Source organism: Mobula birostris, chromosome 13 (assembly GCF_030028105.1).
Source record: "Mobula birostris isolate sMobBir1 chromosome 13, sMobBir1.hap1, whole genome shotgun sequence".
NCBI classification, from domain to species: domain Eukaryota; kingdom Metazoa; phylum Chordata; class Chondrichthyes; order Myliobatiformes; family Myliobatidae; genus Mobula; species Mobula birostris.
The window spans coordinates 4,092,317-4,107,227 of NC_092382.1; the positions used below are offsets into that span (position 1 = coordinate 4,092,317).

At 46.1% G+C, this 14,911-nt stretch overlaps 2 protein-coding genes across 4 annotated transcripts in view; both read right to left on the bottom strand.

Moving 5' to 3' along the window:
• The window catches only part of LOC140208254 (NACHT, LRR and PYD domains-containing protein 3-like), a 42,360-nt gene extending 31,941 nt beyond the window's left edge, over positions 1 to 10,419 (bottom strand). For 2 of the 3 annotated variants that reach the window (XM_072276803.1, XM_072276801.1), the window contains exon 1: positions 3,620 to 3,740. The gene's annotated coding sequence lies outside the window, so the exon portion shown is untranslated. Of the gene's footprint in view, positions 1 to 3,619; positions 3,741 to 10,339 lie in introns of those variants that run through there. The other variant, XM_072276802.1, reaches the window with a different exon arrangement.
• The window catches only part of LOC140208265 (uncharacterized), a 515,327-nt gene that overhangs the window by 112,516 nt on the left and 387,900 nt on the right, over positions 1 to 14,911 (bottom strand). The gene's annotated exons all lie outside the window — the stretch shown is intronic.

Sequence of the window (14,911 nt, forward strand, 5' to 3'; positions counted from 1 at the left end):
CCTAACCTTTCATCAGAATGGATTCAAACATCATCCAGTTTTTAGTGGAAAATCTTGGGTTGTTCTCCATGGAGTGGTAGGGACTGAGAGAAGATCGGATGGAGGTTTATAAGATTATGAAAGACATAGATAGAGTAGACGGGGAGTATTGTTTCACTGTTTAGAAATGTCTAATACCAGAGGACATGCAATGAAGGTGTGAGGGAGTAGTTGCAAAGGAAATGTTAGGGTAAGTTTTTCTACTCAGAGAGGTGTGGATGCCTGGAATGCGCTGTCTGTTATGGTGGTGGAAGCCAACACATTGGAAGCTATTAAGAGATGTTTAGGTAGGCACATGGGTGTGAGGAAGATTGAGAGGATATGGACATTGTGTACGTAGGTGTCATTATTTTTTTGGGGGGGGGGGTTTGATTTACTTTTTATCTGGTTTGGCACACCATTGTGGCCGATGTGCCTGTTCCTGTGATGTACTGTTCCATGTTCTGTTCCATCTTCAGCATCTTGAGTTTCTCTTTGACTCCCACTGGCAGATAGACAGTTGACAGTGAGGGGGAATTTCCAAAAGTGAATTGAATTCTGAAACCCCGGTCAATTTCTACTGGGGCAAACACAAAATAGCGTATTAATCACAGCCTCTCCCTGCGAGGGATGGAATGGGAACTGATTCTCTGCTTTGCTTCAGAACTTCAGAACCTCAGAACCAAACATCTGAGCACAGAACAGAAATACTCGCTCAACATCTCATAAACCCGGACAACCTGATCCCCTGATTCATTTTATCTGGGTGAAAACGTGTGGTATCCCAGGATCCAACCTCAGAGGGTCACAGCCCACACCCAGAGCCTCACACATCTTTTCCACATATCACATTGGGTGTTTCCACATCTCACACTGACAGACTCACGCTACCAATATCCAGCCCCTGGAGACGTCTGCTTCACTGCGGAAGGAGGAACATCCAGCCACATCTGTAAAAGCACCAACGTAGACCGAAGCCCAAACACTACCAGTTCCATATTCCTGGGGCCCCCATCCCAAGATTGTATCTCAAGCACCAACTCTCCCAGGGCTCTTTGCTGCCGGTAATATGCGGCAGTGTCTCAGCTAATCCCAGTTCAATCTTCTTGCTGCGTGGGATCTCGCCCAGTACAGCTGGCTGCCATGTTTCCTGCAGTGTAGCAGGAACAAAATGTAAAATTATAAAGTAGAAAATGCTGGGAACTCAGTTCATCAGACTACATCTCTGAAAGGACAAATGGTGGAAGACCCAGTTTCAGAACTGAGACTGTCCAAGGTGCTGCCGATCTGCTGAGCGTTTCCAGTATTTTCTCCTCCTTACTTTGAATTTCCTGCAACTGTAGTATTCTCTCCCTCCTCGTTTTAATGCACAGATAGTAACTGATTGTAAAATATCAACAACACCCTAAACAGTAAATGCCACCCCACCCCAAACCATTTGTTAGTTCTCAGTTCATTCTGACCCTGGTGTAATACATTCCATACAGTCAATGCTCACAGCATCCTTTCCTCCCACAGTCACTGTTACATTTGCTCCTGAGGCCACTGTCTCTACGTTGAGAAGCGGTGACCACAGAGCGATAGAAAGTGCAGCACTTGCTGCAGCTCTGACGGGCTGTTACCCTGGAAACAGAGGAAGTGGCTCACCGAAAATAACCGTAAAAGGAAATAACAAACTCAACATCAGATGCTGTGAGTTTCATTTTGACAAAGATTAACACTGCAGCCATTTTGTAACGGGGAAACTAAAATTGAAATGGCTGCTTTTACCCTGCCACCTGCTGTGTTGAATTAAACCTCTGGTAGCTCCAGCTATCAAAAAAACAATCCTGGAAAAGATGTAAACAAATCTTCGCAATGAAGACAAAATTTAGAAGAGAGTTTGCTGAAATATATCATTGTGGCATTGGGACACAGGCTGGACAGAGATTGAACAAAATGGTTGATAGATATCATTGATGTGGTGGGATACAGACTGGACAGAGATTGAACAGTGGGTTGATATATATCATTCAGTTGGTGGGATTCAGACTGGACAGAGGTTGAACCAGATGGGCAGGGAATGAGCAGATGGAACCCGGTGGGAGAAGGAATCAAGTGCACTCTCCGATGGTCGTCCAGTAATACACAGACACTGAAATAATAGTACACACTACTAGATAACAGATTCCAATATAACAAAGCCAGAGCAAACAATAGCCCTGGAGGAACGTTGTTTTCTTTTTACTGTGTACTGTCCCAGCAGCTTATGGTCGAAATGACAATAAACTTGACTTGACGAAGAAGTTCGGTATATGTCGTTTTCCACCCTACACGCTTCATCAGTGCTCCGGAGAAAGTATCCCATCCCGATACCGCACAGCTTAATACAACTACTGTCTACTGCTATTTCTTTAACTGAATGAAGTAGCGGAGAACTGTGGACACAGCTGAGCACAGCATAGAAACCAAACTCCCCTCCATGGACTCAGTCTACACTTCCCGCTGCCTCAGTAAAGCAGCCAACATAATGAAACATCCCCACAACCTGAACATTCTCACTTCTCACCCTCCCACAGGGGTGAAGATAAAATAAAACAGAAACATACCACCGGGCTCAGGGACGATGTCCATTCGGCTGTGATAAGCGAACTGAATGTTCCCCAGCGGGATGAGATGGAGCTCACAGTCTAAATCGATCTGACCTTGCACCACATATCTACCTGCACTGCACTTCCTCTGTAACCAGAATGAGTTGTTACACTCAGGTATTGTTTTGCCTCAATGTACTGCTGTAATGTATTGATCTGTGTGGATGATACCGAAGACACGATTTTCACTCTACCTCTGTACATGTAAAACAAAATAAAGATTCCCCATTTTAATCGTGTGGAAATATTAGACGGCCTGGGTTGCTCCTTTGGAAATTCTGGAGGGAGTGTACACAATTCCGAGAAACCCAGATATATGAAAAAAACACTTAATTCCCGCATTAATAGGCTCATATATCGGGAAACACTGGCTGCATTTCGGCAAGTCGTTGGAATGGAAAGAAGATGGAACAAACTTCCCAGTACCCCGAGAGGACGTTAGAGATCTGGATCTCACTGTCCTACGTGAGAGATCCGGATTTCACTGTCCTGTCTGAACGGGGGATAAATGAAACTACTCATACACGTGGATCAGTGTTCCTAGGGTGTGATTACTCTGTTGAACCCTCGCGTCTGCAAGAACACACCAGGCCGAACGGCCTATTCCAGTGTGCTGGAAATATGTAAAACAATTAAAGACCCCAGGCACCGATCCAGGTGAAGTTTGGATCCGAGACCGGGCCGGGTGATGGAGGTAAAGGTCCCCAGCTACATCTTAATGGATTTGTTCAGTCTCGGCTTCACCACCTCATCCCGCTCCTGGGACCAGAACAACCGGGGCTGAGCGGCGGCTCATCTCAGGCGGTTCGGTGTGACGGTCCCATAAGCCGGACCGACCCCGGCAGGTTGTGTCCAGGAAATGGGACGAGGCCGCCAGTTCGAGGAAGTTAACGGGACGCTCTGCCCAACATCAGCATCCCCCCCCCCACCCCACCCCACCCCACCCCACCGGGATCGACATCAGTACTCACCGATGGGAAATTGTCGGTCGCGTTCACACCTACTGACCGGCCTCAACACTGACCGATGAGAACTTGATCAATTTGTCCCGCAGACAGCGATCGGTTCACCGGCTCCCAGCCGACCATCCGCTTCAACAGAGAACGGATAGAAAAGCACCGCCCATCCGGGGACTTTGAGAGCGGGGGCGGAGCCTCGGCAGCGGGGGGCTGAGGCGGGGGCGGGGCCTCGATAATAAAACCCCGCAGATGCTGCAGATCTGCGCTTGAAATGGAAGCGAGAAACGGGATCACGTGACGGGTGGAGGGTCTCCCATCTGAACCGGTGACTCTGTTCCTCGCCCCTCACACGCAGCCCGACCCACCGCTGCGTTTTACACGTTATTTCATTTTTTACACCAGCTACATTTTAAAATTTTCCCTCTTTGTCTTCCCCATCCCCATCGCCCCACCTCCCGGTTCTCCGAGTTACGATTTCGATTCCCATCCCGGTCCGATACACAATTCCCACCCGAACAGGAGTTGTGCAGGTTTCATGGAAATCACTTCTATGCTTATAAGCACTAATTTCTATTCACATTCCTCCGGAGCCTCGCTGGACAGGAACACTGAAATATCAGGTGAGAAACAGTAGGAGGTGGCCATTCAGCCCCTCAAACCATCAACAAGATGTCGGTTGTTCTCCCATCTCAGCCAAGAGTTTTTGTCTGATCCACAGTTCCTCGATCCCTTCGGTCTCCACACATCTGCCGGCCTCTGTTTTATGCGAAGACGATCACTGAGACTTCATCGTCCTCCAATACTCATTCTGCTGAATCTCTAAAACAAACACTCTCTAACTTCTTCGATAACCCTCCATGGATTTAAATTCCATTTCTGCAGCCCCATGTTGGCCCAAACACTTACTTCGCACCCCTGTCACTAGTTCCACCTTCCCACCTCCCTCCTCAGCTGGATCCACCTCTCACTCCTCAGGTCTTGCCCCATCTCCACCCCTCACCTCTTTTCTCTGACTATTTCCCGTCCACTCTCAGTCCAGAGGGAGGGTCTCAGCCCAAAATATTGAAAATTGATTTCCCTCCACAGATGCTGCCCGACCCATTGAGTTCCTCTGGCGGTTTGTTCTTTGGTTTACATAACCCATGTTAGTATGGGGAGCATATTCCAGATATAATCTCAACAAAGCCCAAATAATTATTACGATAATCACTCTGGACAACAAAGGCTTTGCTTCCTCAACCTTCAGGTGTATCTTCTGAATTTTGGGCTACTGATCATGAAAACCAACATGAAGTTTCCCTACCACGCTCCATTTTTTTGAAATCACTTATGCTTATTATTTCAATTCATAATTTAAATCAATTAAAATGTTGCCTACAATGTAAGTTGGCAAGTTTCCTATCTTGTCCAGGCATGCTTAGGCGTCGCGGCTGCTGCACGGAAGGACAGGTTTTTGTAAATATTATAGGGTTCAGGATTGTAAGGATGGAATTTTCTATCACCAGGCACAAACATTTCTATGAAGGATTTTGATATTTGAGACAGATGTTTCCCGGAATAACTGATTCCAAGATTAAGGAAAGCACTTTTGTTGGTCCACAAGTCAAACAGGTCATCAATGACAGGCAACTTGAAGAATTTCTAGTGGGACCGGAGAAAATCACATGGAAGGCATTCAAGAAAGTTGTTGAATTTTGTTCTCGGCATCTACAGAGCACCAACCTACATGCAGCTGGTTGAAATCATACCTCAAACATATAAAACCATGAAATGCAACATGTCACTAAAGATTCATTTTCTGCATTCCCGTTTAGACTTCTTCCCTGTAAATCTCGCTGCTGTTAGTGATGAGCAGGTGAAAGGTTTCACCAGGAGATAGCGGTCATGGAGAGAAGACACCGGGGCAACTGGAATTCATCAATGCTGGCGAATTATTGTTGCACACTAAAGCGAGCAGGCTCAGACACTGAGCACAAATGAAAATCATTAACAAAATAATTTTAACTTAGTTGAGCTATTGGATAGCATCAGCACCATCATGCAATTAAACACATTATATTCAATAAAAGTTAATTTGTTGTTTCTCCAAGTTCCTGTGTGATACAAGTAGTCTGAAATTATATTTGTGTTCATCTCCAAGCAGTCTAGCATCAACAAAAAAATTCTGAGGGAGCAACACTTTTGAAAAAAAATGTTGTCCATACCTCACTTAAACACGAGAGGACCTGCAAATTCTGGAAATTCAAAGCTACACACACAAAATGCTGCTGGAACTCAGCACATCAGGCAGTGTCTATGGAAAAGTGTAAAGAGTCGACATTTTCACCAGAGAGTCTTCTTCATTACTGAGGAAGGATGGACAAGATACCTGAATAAAACTTTGGGGGAGGAGAAAGAGGCGAGCTGGACGGTGACAGTGAAGTCAAGTGTAGAACAAGTTAACGGCTGGAGAAGAGAGAATCGGACAGTGTCAATAGGAGAAAGGGAAGGAGGGGACTCAGGGGAAAGTAATAGGCTGGTGAGCAGAAATTAAAGTTCAGAGAAGGGCATAGAGGAGTGTGAGGCGTTGGACGTGTTTGCTGGAAGGAGAATTCAATACTCATGTAATCGGGTTGGAGACTGCCCAGATGGAATATATGGTGTTGCCCCTTCACTCTGGGGGTGTTCTCATCCCGGCACGAAAGGAGACCATAAATCGAGACGTCAGAATGGGAATCATAATTAAAATGTTTGGCCACTGCGAAGTCCTCCTTCTTGCAGATGATACAGAAACGCTCAACAAAACGGTCTCCCAATTTACGGTGGGTCTCACCAATGTAAATCAGGCTCCATCGGGAGCACGGGACACAATAGACGACCCCAACAGATTCGCAGGTGAGGTGTTGCCTCGTCTGGAAGGACTGTTTTGGGCTATGCATGAAGGCGAGGGAGAAGGTGTACGGGTAGGTGTAGAACCAAGGCCGTTTGTAGGGATAAGTGACTGGAGGGAAATTAGTGAGGAGGGATGATTGAACAAGGGAATTGAGGAGGGATGATCCCTGTTGAAAGAGGAGGGCGGGGTGGGAGCGAGGAAGGTAAAGATATGTTTAGTTGTAAGACCTCACTGTATATTGTGGAAGTTGCAGAGGCTGAAGGGGAGGTAGATAAGGACAAGAGGAACTGTATTATTATCTTCTTCCTGTCATTGATCCCAGTGTGAATCAACCTCGCTAGCTCCCCGTGAATCCCATGTGACCGAAACTTCCAGATCAGCTGCCGTGCGGGATCTTGTTCGAGGCTTTACCAAAGTCCATTTAGACAAAATCACGGCTCAACTTCATCTATCTACATATTTACCTCCTCTAACATCTCCAGAATACTTGACAGATATGATGTCCCGCTGGATGGTGTAGTCGGTGATTTCCCCAAAACCAATGTCCAACCACCCGAGGCTGCAGCTTCACTGCAGACTGAGGAAATTCCAATCCCAGCTGTAGAATTGCCAACCTGGATTGAAATCCATACACTGCCAGTTCCATGTTCTGAGAGAATCCATCCTGATAGTATGACCCAGTCACAGACGCTTCGATGCCGGCGATTTGCCGTGGTGCTGCTGCCACTTTTGATTTACAAACTGAGCTGGAACTGGAACCTGAAGACCCTCTGCCGGGGTCGGGGCTCAGGCTGGTGAACCAGGCTGTAGCTTGAGAGAGGATACCGCTACACTTCAGCATGCCTCCAGCAGCTAAACTGAGCACATTTGATCACCATCTTATTGCCGTGAGGGATCCTGCCCAACACGATTGGCTGCCATGTTTCCCTCAGGGTAGCAGAAACAAAATGTAAAATTATAAAACAGAAAATGCTGGGGACTCAGTACATCCAGCTACATTCCTCAAAGGAGAAATGGTGTGGATTGACCCATTTTCAGAACTGGGACTGTCTAAGATGCTGCCGATCTGCTGAGCATTTCCAGCATTCTCTCTTGTATTACTTTACATTTCTGGTAACAGCATTTTTTGTTCATTTTCAATGCACAGATAGTAGCTGTTTGCAAAATGTTTGGGACAGACTAAAATGTTTAAACCATTTGTGTAAATGCCACTCTGACCCCTCCAATTTGTTAGTTCTCAGTTCATTCTGACCCTGGTGTAATACATCCCATACAGTCAATGCTCACAGCATCCTTTCCTCCCACTGTCACTCTGTTACATTTGCTCCTGAGGCCACTGTCTCTACGCTGAGAGGCGGTGACCACAGAGCGATAAAAAGTACAACACTTGCTGCAGCTCTGACGGGCCGTTACCCTGGAAACGGAGGAAATGGCTCACCAAAAATAACTGAGAAACGAAATAACAAACTTAATATAAGATGTTATGAGTTTCATAGTGTCAAGGATCAACACTAGGCCACTTTTTAACGGAGAAACTAAAATTGTAATGCCTGCTTTTACCCTGCCTCGTGCTGTATTCAATTAGACCTCTGGTAGTTCTTATTAACAAAGGAAAAAAAAAATAACAAAAACACACAAAAAAATAAAAAAATAATAAAACAACAACGAATCCTGGAAAATTGAATGAAGTAAAAGGTGAAAGAGAACACTTTACAATGATGACATAGGTCAGAAGAAAGTTTGCTGATACTGATCAGTGAAGTATCCTAAAATGACACAGCTAGAACAAACAATAAGAAATTTGGCATATACCGTTTGCCCCTGACCAAACTTTATCAATGAGTCACGGAAAGTATCCGATCTGGATACTTCCCGCCTTCGTACGGCTGCTGCTCTGCCCATGAGAAGTTGAAACATCAGAGAACTGTGGACACAGCTGAGCACAACATAGAAACAGGCCGCCGCCACCCCCCATGAACTGTCTCTATATTCCCCGTTGCCTCAGCAAAACAGGAAACATAATCAAAGTTCTCCACAAACCTGGACATTCTCACCTCTCCCCACCCATCCGGTGGAAGATTAAAAGAAACCAGAAAACATACCACTGGGCTCAAGGATGGCCTCCATTTTGCTGTGATATCAAATTGAATGTTCCCAGTATGATAGGACACAGCTTAATAAGATGGACTGTCGACCTCACTATCTAACTCCATGTGACCTTGGACCATATGTCTACCTGCACCGCACTTTCTATGTAACCATAATGATTTGTTACATTCAGTTATTATTTTACCTTCCATCACCTCAATGTTCTGTTGTAATGTATTGATTACTATGGATGGTTCGCAAGACAGGTTTTCACTATACCTCGGTGCATGACAATAATAAACGATTCCCCACTTTAATTGTGTGGAAACATCAGAGAGAACGAGCTTTTCCTCTGGAACATCTGTAGAGAGTTTTCACTAAAGTGTACACACTATTGAGGAACCCACATAGAAATATAGAAACATAGAAAATAAGTGCAGGAGTAGACCATTCGGCCCTTCGAGCCTGCACCGCCATTCAGTACGATCATGGCTGATCATCCAACTCAGAAACCTTCCCTCCATACCCCCTGATCCCTTTAGCCACAAGGGTCATATCTAACTCCCCCTTAAATATAGCCAATGAACTGGCCTCAACTGTTTCCTGTGGCAGAGAATTCCACAGATTCACCACTCTCTGTTTGAAGAAGTTTTTCCTAATCTCGGTCCTAAAAGGCTTCCCCTTTATCCTCAAACTGTGTCCCCTCGTTCTGGACTTCCCCAACATCGGGAACAATCTTCCTGCATCTCGCCTGTCTAATCCCTGTAGGATTTTATACGTTTCAATAAGATACCCCCTCAATCTTCTAAATTCCAACGACTATAAGACTAGGCGAACCAGTCTTTCATCATATGAAAGTCCTGCCATACCAGGAATCAATCTGGTGAACCTTCTTTGTACTCCCTCTATGACAAGGAAGTCTTTCCTCAGATTAGGGGACCAAAACTGCACACAATACTCCAGGTGTGGTCTCACCAAGGCCTTGTACAACTGCAGTAGTACCTCCCTGCTCCTCTATTCGAATCCTCTTGCTATGAATGCCAGCATACCATTCGCCTTTTACACCGCCTGCTGTACCTGCATGTCCACTTTCAATGACTGGTGTATAATGACACCCAGGTCTCGTTGCACCTCCCCTTTTCCTAATCAGCCACCATTCAGATAATATATATATACACACACACATAAATGGAATACGCTTAATTCTCACATTAATATGGTCATATACCCGGAAATATCGGCAGGTCGTAACAGGGGAATGGAATCAAGAACAAAATGCCCAGACAGAAAGAGATGCCGTCACAGATCTGGATGTCACTGCTGGTCTCAACGGGGAAAAGATAAAACTGCTCATACACGTGGGGAAATGCCTCGAACGTGGAGTTACTGCCATTAATCTTCTCTGTCTGCAAAAGCACGACAGGCCGAATGGCCGCTTCCCGTGTACTGGAACTATGTAAAACAATTGTCGACCCCAGGCATCGCCGCAGGTGAAGTTTAGATCCGCTACCGGGCCGGGTGATGGACATAAAGATCCCCGGGTACAACTCCACAGATGGGAGTCTTCCCGCCTCATCCCGCTCCCAGGACTAGAGCAACAGGGGCTGAGCGGAGGCTCATCTCCGGCGGCTCGGTGTGAAGGTCCCACAACCAGGATCGACCCCGGCAAGTTTTGGCCAGCAACCCGGACCGAAACCGCCTGTCCGTGTGAGTTAACGGGACTCTCTGCCCATCGTCAGACTTCCCTGCTCGGGACCGGCCTCAATACTCACCGATGGGAGCTTCCCCCGCAGACAGTCAATCTTCCCCCGGCTCCCCGCCGACGATCCGCATCAACGCTGAACGGAAAGGAAACCACCGACTATCGAGACTGGGCATGCGCAGTATGAGCTCCGCGTCTTCAGCGCTGTGGTGGGCGGAGAGCGGTGGTGGGGGAGCGGATACAAACCTGCAGATGCTGCAGCTCCGCGGTAAACGGGATTGGTGAGTCTCTCATGTCAATATTAGAATCAGGTTCAATATCACCGGCACGTGTCATAAAAATGTGTTGTCTTTACGGCAGCAATACTAAGTAATACATAATAACAGAGAAAAACTGTGAACCACAATAAGGACATGTGTGTGTGTGTGTGTGCGTGTGTGTGTGTGTGCGTGTGTGTGTGTGTGTGTGTGTGTGTGTGTGTGTGTGTATGTGTGTGTGTGGGAGTGTACAATTTTTTGAGCAGCACAGATGAATGCAAGAGGTCCAAATCTCCCGTAAATAGGGTCATACATCGGGAAACAATGGCTGCACTTCAGCAGGTCATAACTGTGAAATGGGCTGAAAAACAAATGCCCACCCACAGTGGGAGGAGGTGACTGATCTGGACGCCACCGCCTTGTCTGAACGGACGAAAGATGAAAGATGAAAGAGGGGTCTAGTCCCGGCATCACCGCCTCATTCCTCCCCCGCCCGTCAGAACTAGAACAACAGGGACTGAGCAGAGGTTCATTTCGGACGGTTCGCTGTGAAGGTCTCACAACCCGGACCGACGCCGGCAGATTCTGCTCCAGGAAGCGGGGCGAGGCCGCCAATTCGGAGAAGTTAACGGGACTGACTGCCCAACATCAGGCCTCCCCCGCTTGGGACCGGCCTCGATACGCACCGATGTGAACTTGATGTCTTCACCCCGCAGTCAGCGATCCCTCCCTCGGCTCAGTAAAGCAGAGCGGAGGGTGGGACTTGGGAAACAAACCGGTGTGACGAACCAGCAGCAATAGATTACAAATGGAGTCTGGTTTAGATGTTAAAACCACTATCTTTATTAGTAACTACTTATAATATCTTAACTTAAGCAGGATAAAGAAAAGTTAACAGTGTTATGTAGGTATATATATGTGTGTGGCTTCCGAGGTAACAAACTTGGAAACAAAGCTAGAGTCTTACGAGGGTGAAATATGCAAGTTCAGTTGTCCACGATGTGAATGATGTGAGAGAGAGAGATATCTGTAATCCCAGACAACCGTAGAGAGAAGGCGATCACGTCGAATTTCACAGATAAACGAAAGAGCCGTCGTCGAAGATCTTATCCATTGAATCGATCCAAAGTCCACTCAAATATCTCATAAAAGTGACCTGTCACAGGAATGTCGTCTTCAAGTGGTTACCACATCATATACCCAGGCAAGGGTTAACTTCGAGTGGTCCCACTGATCATTCCTGAATCCACTCCGGTGGATAATACGAAGTGTGAGACACGCACATCTGGAGCAAACCTGCCCCGGCAGTTCTTAGTTCCAACTCTTACTCAGACTGCGAGAGTAGCTGTGCTCTCTCTCTCTCTTTCTCTCTCTCTCTCTCTCCCTCCCTCCCTCTCTCTCTCTCTCTTTCTCTCTCTCTCTATCTATCTCTCTGTCTGTCTATTTTAATCTGCACAAACTGCGAAAGCTTGTGATTGACGTCATAGTCCCGCCTCACTCAGGCGCTCTTAAAGTAACAGTCCACAGTGCGAACCCGCAGGCTCGTAACACCCGCAACTGCTGCACATCTGCGGTAATGTGTGATCACGTGACCGGTGGGAGGGTCTCCCCTGACAATGTCAGAATCTGGTTTAATATCACCGGCAATGTCCTGGAACGTGTGATCTTTACGGCAGCAGTACAATGTAATTCATCATAGACGAAAAAGGTAAATTAATACATGTATATATGTGTGTGTGTGTGTGTGTGTGTGTGTGTGTGTATTAAATTAAATAAGAGTGCAAAATTTAAATTAAAGGGTAATTAACCGATTCTCCCCTTTAGTTGTGTGGAAATATAAGGCAGCCTGGATTGTTCATTTTGAACTTCCGGGGGAGGTTTAATTGTACTGTACACATTTTTGAGAAGCACAAATAAATGGAAAAGTTGTTAAATCTCGGAAAGGTGCGGTCATAGAAACATAGAAAACATACAGCACAATACAGGCCCTTCGGCCCACAAAGCTGTGCTGAACATGTCCCTACATTCGAACTACCTGGGTTTTACACATAGCCCTCTATTTTTCTACTGCTGCATATAGTCATCCAGGAGACCATTCAAAGACCCTATCGTTGCCGGCTCCACCATCGCCACCGGCAGCCCATTCCACGCACTCACCACTCTTTGTGTAAAAGTCTTACCCCTGACATCTCCTCTGTACCTGCTTCCAAGCACCTTAAAACTGTGCCCTCTCGTGCTAGCCATTTCAGTCCTGGGAAAAAGCCTCTGAATATCCACACGATCAATGCCTCTCATTATCTTGTACACCTCTAATAAAGATGATTGAGGTCGAATCGTTCGGATAGAGATGGTGCTCGGTACTCGGTGTCGGAGGGCTGATCGGAGCTCAAAGTTTTCTGAAGACTCAGAGTTGACTGTGGTCGGGCATGGCAGGGGGAGTTTTTGTTCCTTCTCCCGTCTGCGTGAGATGCGGACTGTTCCTCATCAAGTTATGGTCTTGTTGCACTGTTGTAACTACACGTTATAATGATGTGGTTTTGTTCGTTTTTTCCGTCTTGGTCTGTCCGGTGTTTTGTGATATCACACCAGAGGAAATATTGTATCATTTCTTAATGCATGCATTACTAAATGACAATAAAAGAGGACTGCGAGTCTTCATAATATAATTCTATAAATTATCCAGCTGCTGCTGGGTGATCAGATTAAATCGGTTATTCCCCTCAGCCCTATTTCTCGGAGCACTGTAACTGCAGATTTCAAGTATAGTTGTAAAGTGTACCGAAATTTCGATCCTCCTTGTGGAACACCGCTGCCCGCTGCCTTCCGGCCAGAATTCACTCTAATCATCTGCCTTCTGTGAGTAAGCCAATTGCGAACCAAGCAGCCAGGTTTCCCTGGTTCACCCGCCTCCTGACTTTCTGAATGAGTCTACTATGGGGAACTGATCAAACGCCTGACCAAAATTGATGCAACCACATCTACTGTTCTGATTCTTCTGTTTGTTTTAATTTCACTTTTTCAAATAATTCTGTCTGGCTCAGAAAGGACAACATGCCATGTTGTCTCTCCGTAGCCAAACTACGTTTCTCCAAATTCTCATTAATTTCCTCTTCAATAATCCTCTCCAGTAGCTTACCCACTACTGATGTAAGACTCCCTGGTCTATAATTTCAAGAAGTATAGCTGTTATCTTTCGTCAACAAATGAATAACTTTTTCCAACCTGAAATCGTCTAGTTTTACCTCTGTGGCCAGCGAAGACACAAATATCCTGTCCAAAAGCTCAGCAGTAACTTCGCTCGCCGTCCAAAATTGCCTGGACTATATCCTTTGCTATATCGGGGAAATTATCCATCATAATGTTTTCCAAGTTTCCAGCGCATCCTCTTTTTCAGCGTCGGCATGTTCGAGCATATCTGCTTTTTTTCGCTGTGTTCACATTCATCAATGTATTCGGTGAGGAGATTCACTGCCTCCTTGGACTCCAGACACAAGTTTTCCTCTGATCTGCCCCCACTCTCTCCAGTCTCCTCCTGCTCTTCACAGTGCAACTCGCCAAGGCCTTCTCAACCCCCCTTCTACCTCTTCTAAGTCCACTGTTAAATTCTTTCTTGTCTGCACTGTGACTCGCCATAGCCCTATGTGATCCTTTCTTCCTAAATCTTAAGTATCTTTCTTTCTTCCTCTTGAATCGTTCCAATCTTCTTGTCTCCCAGGGTTACATTACGCTATTATCCTTTCCCTGCCATAAAGAGACAAGCCTATACTGAACCTCATGTCATTGTTCCTTCAACAATCACCATATATCTGCTGCGCATTTCCCGGAGTACACCATTTCCCAATTTACCTTCACAAGTTCCTGTCAGGTAGCCCCATAATTCGCAGAGCCCCAATTAAATACATTCCATGCTCCTGGTCCTATCCCCGTGCAAGGTAAATGTCGGGGAGTTCTGCCCTATCGCTCTGACATGCTGACCCGCGGAGAGATCTGTCACCTGATCCGTTTCCTTTTCTATTATTAGATCCGGTTTGGACTGTTCGCTAGTCCGAGTGTCTTCTTATAGTGACGTGAATCCTTCCTGGACACAACTGAGAAATTATGCCATACCGAAACCTTTTACCCTGGGGAGGTGCCAAAGAATATTGTGGAAGTTTCATTTACCCGTGCCAATAGCATGACACGTGTCGATCTTTCCCTTCCAATCGGTTCCTCGCTGTTCCCCTTGCAGTTCTTTTTGTTAATCTGGTGAGCGGCTGTATAGAATACTCCAAATAGGGAGATCGCGCCCTTCATGTTTCTGTGTTCATCTCACAGTCTATTAACAAACGAACGCTGCACTTTGTCCTCCCTTTCTGCATCTGCCTTACTATCCCTGATCTGCCATC